This window comes from Carlito syrichta, unplaced genomic scaffold, assembly GCF_000164805.1.
Source record: "Carlito syrichta isolate Samal-C Ts95f unplaced genomic scaffold, Tarsius_syrichta-2.0.1 Scaffold303153, whole genome shotgun sequence".
NCBI lineage: Eukaryota > Metazoa > Chordata > Mammalia > Primates > Tarsiidae > Carlito > Carlito syrichta.
This window is the reverse complement of record NW_007247249.1, coordinates 1,018,145-1,025,730: the sequence shown is the minus strand read 5'-3', so window position 1 is coordinate 1,025,730 and position 7,586 is coordinate 1,018,145.

Genomic DNA, 7,586 nt, shown 5'->3' with positions numbered 1-7,586 from the left:
CCTGGGCAGCGAGACCTCATCTCTACAATAAATCAAAAAATCAGCCGGGCATGGTAGCACATGCCTGTAATTCCATCTACTCGGAAGGCTGAGGCGGAAGGATCGCCGGAGCCCACCAGGTCAAGGCTGCGGTGGCCGGGAGCAGCCACTGCACTCTAGTCTGGGTGACAGAGTGAGACTCCAACTCAAAAAAAAAAAAAGAAATGGTAGCAGTTGTCTTCACGCTTGGTGAACATCAAACACATTGTTTAGTACATGGCAGGTAGTGGGGATAAAAACCCTGTTCCCAGGAAACACCCAATCTAGTGGGAGAGGGCAGTCTACCTCCCAACACAACCCATGGTGACACCTGCAGGGTAAGACTTACAGTGATGAAGAATAAGGGGGTCAGACTCGATGGCTCATGCCTGTAACCCCAACACTTTGGAAAGCAGAGGCAAGAGGATTGCCTGGGCTCAAGGGTTCAGCTTGGACAACTTGGTGAGACCTCGTCTCTACAATGTATCAAAAAATTAACGACATGGCAGCACATGCCTGTAGTTCTAGCTACTTGAAAGGCTAAGGCAGAAGGATTACCTAGCCCAGCAGATCTAGGCTGCAGTGGCCATGAGCATGCCACTGCACTCTAGTCTGGGTAACAGTGTGAGACTCTGACTTAAAAAAAAAAAAAAAGAAAGAAAGAGAGAGAGAGTATAGGGAAGTAGGAAGGAAAACTGAGCCCCTACTTTTCTAGCTAGTTCAATAAGACTGGGCAGGCATCGGCCATCACTCGCCCTCTCAGGAGCTCTGAGTTCCCATCTTGCAGCTCACTTGCAGACCTCACCCTCACCCTCCACCAGCCACATTCCTATCATTACTGAGCCCTTCACGGTTAAAGCCACTACTGCAGACCCCTCAGATTTAGAACCCAGAAACTCCTGTCTTCATCACTTGCATGTAGAGGTGGAAGTAGAGACCCAGATCTCCCTTCAATGGTAGATGTGTACCTGGGATCCCTAGCTGAATTATAAATACAATTGCACCTGAAAATGTTGTGACACATAGTGGTTAAGTTCTGCAGGACTATTAGTACATTACTAACCTCAGAAACATTAAGAATCAACAGTGGTTTCTGCACTGGCCTGACACCTTATATGCCAGACACGTCATTATTGATATGGAAAGTATACCATATTCCAGACAATGCACTCATAAACAAACATTTCCGGCTCATTATGAACTAACTAACTAGCATAAACTGCTGGCTTCCTCCCTGAAATTCAGCACTTGATATGCCACAGAAAGAAGTTACAGAGAGACTGACAGACCCATACAGTAAACATAAAAATTGTGAGAAGGCCAGACATGGTGGCCTGTAATTCCAGCACTTTGGGAGGCCGAGGCAAGAGGATTGCCTGAGCCCATGGGTTCCAGACCAGCCCAGGCAACTTGGTAAGACTTCGTCTCTACAATAAATTTTTTTTTAAAATTAGCCAGGCGTGGTAGTGTGCACCTGTAGTTCCCGCTACTTGGAAGGCTGAGGCACAAGAATCATCAGTGCCCAGCAGGTCAATGCTGGGGTGGCTGTGAGTGTGCCACTGCACTCCAGCCTGGGCAACAGAGTGAGACTCCAACTCAAAATAATAATAATAACATCTAGGATCTACAAGGAACTCAAACATGGCGAAAAGAAAACAAACAGCCCCCATTACAAAGTGGGCAAAAGATATGAATAGACAGTTCTCAAAAGAAGACATACAAGCAGTTAACAGATACATGAAAAAATGCTCAGCCTCACTAGTCATCAAAGAAATGCAAATGAAAACTACACTGAGACACCATCTAACTCCAGTCAGAATGGCCATCATCAATAACTCAAAAAATAACAAATGCTGGAGAGGATGTGGTGAAAAAGGAACACTTCTACACTGTTGGTGGGAGTGTAAACTAGTATAGCCTCTGTGGAAAACAGTGTGGCAATTCCTAAAAGTTCTAAAAATTGACCTTCCATAGGACCCTGCAATCCCTCTACTGGGAATATACCCGAAAGAACTCAAATCACTGTATAAAAAAGATACCTACATATGTTTATCACAGCAATGTTCACAATAGCAAGAATATGGAACCAACCGTGCTGCCCATCAAAAGAGGACTAGATAAAAACACTGTGGTACATATGCACAATGAAATATTACACAGCCATAAAGAACAACAAAATCATAAACTTTGCAGCAACCTGGATGGACTTAGAGTCTATAATACTGAGTGATCTTTCACAGTATCTCATGTTCTCACTCATAAGTGGATCTTGAACAACTATTGTAATACCATAAGAAAAGGAATGATAGTAGTGGGAAACTGCAGGGGCTTGGGGGGTGGGGAAGTGGGATTGGCAGTAGTGGAAAACTGTCTGGGGAAGGGGGGACATACCTCATCAACAAGGGTACCTATACAGTGAATATTTGTATACCTAACCCTGAATTGTATGCCACAATTTTAAAATAAAAAAATTTAAACAATCATAAAATGAAATAACATTAGCCGGGCATGGTAGCACACACCTATAGTTCTAGCTACTTGGAAGGCTGAGGCAGAAGAATTGCCTGAGCCCAGCAAGTCGAGGCTGGGGGGGCTGCAAGCATGCCACCACACTCCAGCTGGGCAACAGAGATTCCAACTCAAAAAAAAAATGTGAGAAAGAAAATAAAAGAGGCTGAAATCTGGGGAGAGAGTGGTGGATGGGCCCAGGAAGCAACCCAGACAGAAGGGGACCATGCATCACAGAAACTTGGGGGGGACAAATACGGGGGGGGTGATATCCATTGTTCTCTCCCTGATATTATCCTGAGCTCCCAATACCCATACCTGCACCATCAACAACGCAATACAGAAACACCACACCAGCCCTATGCTGCCTGGCAGTGGGGAAACCTCAAGGTAGCTCAAGAGGCTGGGTAGGATGTAGATACCAGGTGTCAGGAGACTGGAGAGCTGCTGGGTATTCTCTCCTGCCATACACCTCCTCCCTGCAAGGCAAGGGAAGAAGTGCGTTCCTACAGGAAGGTTCCTCAAGGGCAAAAAAGGAACAGCTGGGCCCAGAGACTCTCTGGCCTGGTGCACAAGGAATTGCTCATTGTTAATAACTTAATCTTTCACCTTTCTTTCAGTGAATATGAGCTAGCTATATGGTGACTTTTGCTGACCCAAGCATAAAAAGAATATTCTTGAGGAATACTTACATAGAAATTAGTCTCTGTTAGGAGTGATGATTGGTCTTGCTTTTTTTTTTTTTTTTTTTTTTTGATTTGGAGTCTCACTCCTTTGCCCAGGATGGAGTGCAGTGGCACGCATGCTCACAGCCACCCCAGCATCGACCTGCAGGACTCCCGCATTCCTTTCCTCAGCCTTCCAAGAAGCCAGAACTACAGGTGCATGCTAACACACCCAGCTAATTTTTGATTTATTGTAGAGACGAGGTCTCGCCAAGTTGCCTGGGTTGGCCTCGAACCTGTGGGCTCAGGCAATCCACTTTCCTTGGCCTCCCAAAATGCTGGGATTACAGGCTGAGCCACTGAGCCCGGCTGTGAGTTACCATTTAAGATACTACAGTCACTGGACTAGGAACTTGGCTTTAGAGTCAGACAACCTAGCTTAAAATCTTACAGCTTTTAGCAATTTGCTTAATCTTGCTTCAGTTCCTTCATCAATAAGGATAAAGAACCTAAGAATATTAGGTATTTAATAAATGGGTAACAATTGTAAATTGTGTATAACACAAAACACCTTTATGTCAAGAGAGAGAAAAGACATCCCTCTAAACTCATATTTAAGATAGATTCCATGTAGTAACTGAAAAATAAGTGATTTCACTCTATATATATAGAAATCAGATCTTTCTTAAGGCATTGAGTTATAAAAAAGGGAAAGAAGAATTATGGGAAATCCAATTCTATGGCATAGAATAATGGAACTAATTTCAGAACTAGATGAGAAATTCTAGGACCATGGTTCTCAAATATGTTCAGATGACAGGGCCCCTAGAGTCATAGCAGCACAAAATATTGATATATTTGTTTATATCACAAAATAATATCTAACATTTGTACAGCACTTATTATGTATCAGACATGCTCTAAGTACTTCACATGTATTGATTTATTTAATCCTTGCAATAACCTGTGAAGTAGGTATATTATATCTCCATTTTATAGGTGACAGACTGTGACAGAAAGAGTTTAAATGACTTGCCCTGGGTAACAAAGCTGCAAGCAGCAGAGCGACAATGTGACCCTGGGCATCCAGGTGCCGAGCCCACATGCTCAGCTGCTATTCTATACTACTTCTCATCCCAAAAACTAAGAACACTTGGCCTGAGTTGTGATTCCAGAGTAAATGACTCCACTAATAGGCTATATAAAAATCACATTCAGCTTCACTTGGCTATTTTTTTTTTAACTATTCAATCAAGAAAGATTAGGTATTCCCAAATTTTCCGCCAACTTCTGCTACTTGTTCATTTGTCACATCCCAGTGTTGGCTAAAATCATTTGCACCAGTAGCAACAAAGGGTTAACAAAATTGTGTGAGATAAAAAATTCAGAGTTAACAAAATCCTATTCTTTATTCTTATTTAAATTGGTCCAGCCTTAGAATACTAGTATTTTGGAGAAGAGAGTTTGAGGACCAACCATCTAGAGCAACCCGTTTTATAGATGACAAACCCAAGAGCTGCAGAGATTATACGAATCACTTCAAACTACACAGCAAGTAAAAAGCAACCCCAAAATCAAAGCCTTAGATCTCCAAAACTCTTAGCCCTACCACATTATGACTGTAGGATTGTTTGTGAAAAGGATGTAGGGGCATCCTTAACAAGAGATTCCTGATATCACATATGGCTGTTTATCTTCACTTTGTTTTTCTTTATGCCTATTTTTACTGACTTTCCAGTTAGAGAAAAAAGACTTGTACTTTGTAGCCCAAGTCAAGGAAAAATGCTTCATCTAGCAAAGTTGGGAACCCCTACTTAGGAGCTAATAAAATTGGAGAGGGCAATGAGCTGGATACAAAACTTGTGAGAGGCCTTTGAAGGGTAGTCACTCAGCAACAGACAAGCCTTCCCTGTTAAGAAAATGTTTTTCAGCCGGGCTCGGTGGCTCAGCCTGTAATCCTGCACCTTGGGAGGCTGAGGTGAGTGGACTGCCTGAGCCCGTGGGTTCAAGACCCGCCTGGGCAACTTGGCGAGCCCTCATCTCTACAATAAATCAAAAAATAAGCCGGGCGTAGTTCCAGCTACTTGGAAGGCTGAGGTGGAAGGATCGCTGGAGCCCAGCAGGTGGAGGCTGCAGTGGCCGGGAGCGGCCACTACACTCCAGTCTGGGCAACAGAGTGAGACTCCGACTCAAAAAAAAAAAGAAAAAAGAAAATGTTTTTCACTTTTTTAGGGCCTTTCTCTCTCTTTCTTCCTTAATTTTTTTCTTCTTTTTTTTTTCTTTTTGTCTAAGATAAAAGTTCTAGATACAAATTAGCTCATTACAAAATACTCACTTTGAAAATTTTAGAGTTAATCCTATGAGATTACAAAACCTCAGAATAACAACTATACATCAAAGAAAAGTTTGATGCAGAGTAATGAAGGAGAAAATAAGTATCATAGGAAGACTCAAATTAGGCAGCCTGCCAAGGTAAAAAGTGGCAAAGATCAAGCATTGTATATTAACAGTTTCATGCAAATGTGCAAGGTCTGTGAACCAAAAATGATGAATTAAGTTATTTGGCCGTAAATGAGGGCCTGTATAACTGAACTGAGGGAATCAATGAGGTAAGGGAATTAAGCTAGAACCCTCCGGCAAGGACACATACAAGACAAAAGACAACTTAGACATGGATTAAATTCTAAACGTTATTTTATTTTATTTTATTTATTTATTTATTTATTTATTTTTTTTTTTTTTTGAGTTGGAGTCTCACTCTGTCACCCAGATTGGCTGCTCCCAGCCACCGCAGCCTCGACCTGCTGGGCTCCAGCGATCCTTCCACCTCAGCCTTCCAAGTAGATGGAATTACAGGCATGCGCTACCACGCCCAGCTGATTTTTTGATTTATTGTAGAGATGAGGTCTCGCTGCCCAGGTGGGTCTCAGATCCGTGGGCTCAAGCAATCCACTCACCTCAGCCTCCCAAAGGCGTGGGATTATAGGCTGAGCCACTAAGCCTGGCTCTAAACGTAATTTTAAATCATTTGATGACATTTTGAATATACAGTCCCTATAAAATTATGTTATACATTATGTTTTGAGTCTCATAAAAATAAAAAAGCATTTTTTTTTTTTTTTTTTTTTTTTTGAGTCGGAGTCTCACTCTGTAGCCCAGACTGGAGTGCAGTGGCCTCTCCTGGCCACCGCAGCCTCGACCTGCTGGGCTCCGGCGATCCTTCCGCCTCAGCCTTCCGAGTAGCCGGAACTACAGGCGTGCGCTACCACGCCCGGCTGATTTTTTGATTTATTGTAGAGATGAGGTCTCGCTGCCCAGGCGGGTCTCGAACCCGCGGGGTCAGGCAATCCACTCACCTCAGCCTCCCAAAGGCGCGGGATTACAGGCTGAGCCACCGAGCCCGGCTTATAAAAAAGCATATTTACTCATAATTTAATAAAAATAAATTAAGCTGAAATAAAATAAAATTTAAAGTACCATCTGTTACCATGTCAGTGATTAAGCAAAACTAGAAGGCTGGGCATGGTGGCTCACACCTGTAATCCCAGCACTTTGGAAGGCTGAGGCTAGAAGGATTACTTGAGCCCAGGAATTCCAGACCAACCTAGGCAACATAGCAAAATACTTCGTCTGTACAAAAAATTTTAAAGAATTAACTGGGGCCGGGCTCGGTGGCTTAGCCTGTAATCCCAGCGCTTTAGGAGGCCAAGGTCAGTGGATTGCCTGAGCCCACGGGTTCGAGACCCGTCCGGGCAACTTGGCAAGACCTCATCTCTACAATAAATTTTTAAAAATTAGCCAGGCGTGGTAGCGCACACCTGCAGTTCTGGCTACTTGTAAGGTGGAGGCTGAGGTGGCCAGGAGCATGCCACTGCATTCCAGTCTGGGTGACGGAGTAAGACTCCAACTCAAAAAAAAAAAAAAAAAAGAATTAGCTGGGTGTGGTGGCACAAGCCTGTAGTCACAGTTACTCTGTAGGTTGAGGTGGAAGGATCACCTGAGCCCAGTACTTGGAGGCTGTAGTAAGCCGTGATCATGCCACTGCACTCCAGTCTGGGAGACAAGAGTGAGACTCAATAATAAACAAACAAGCAAACAAAGCTAGAAAACAAAACTATTTAGGCAAATCAGTTACCTTTTTATAAAATAAGTTCATCAAAGTAATTTTCAGCTCTATAGTTAAGATGAATTTTTTAAATTGTGGCACTTGAAAAAACACAGCCAAACAGTGTAAAAAAATGTGTATGAAGGTACAAAGATGACACTTGTGGATACAGTACTTCTAAGCACTTTGGAGCTTGGTGAGACAAGTACTTACCAGGCTGAATTTGACCTTGAACTAAAATATCCTTCTGCACTTGAGCTCAGTGTAAGGGCTTCCCACATCCTACATAA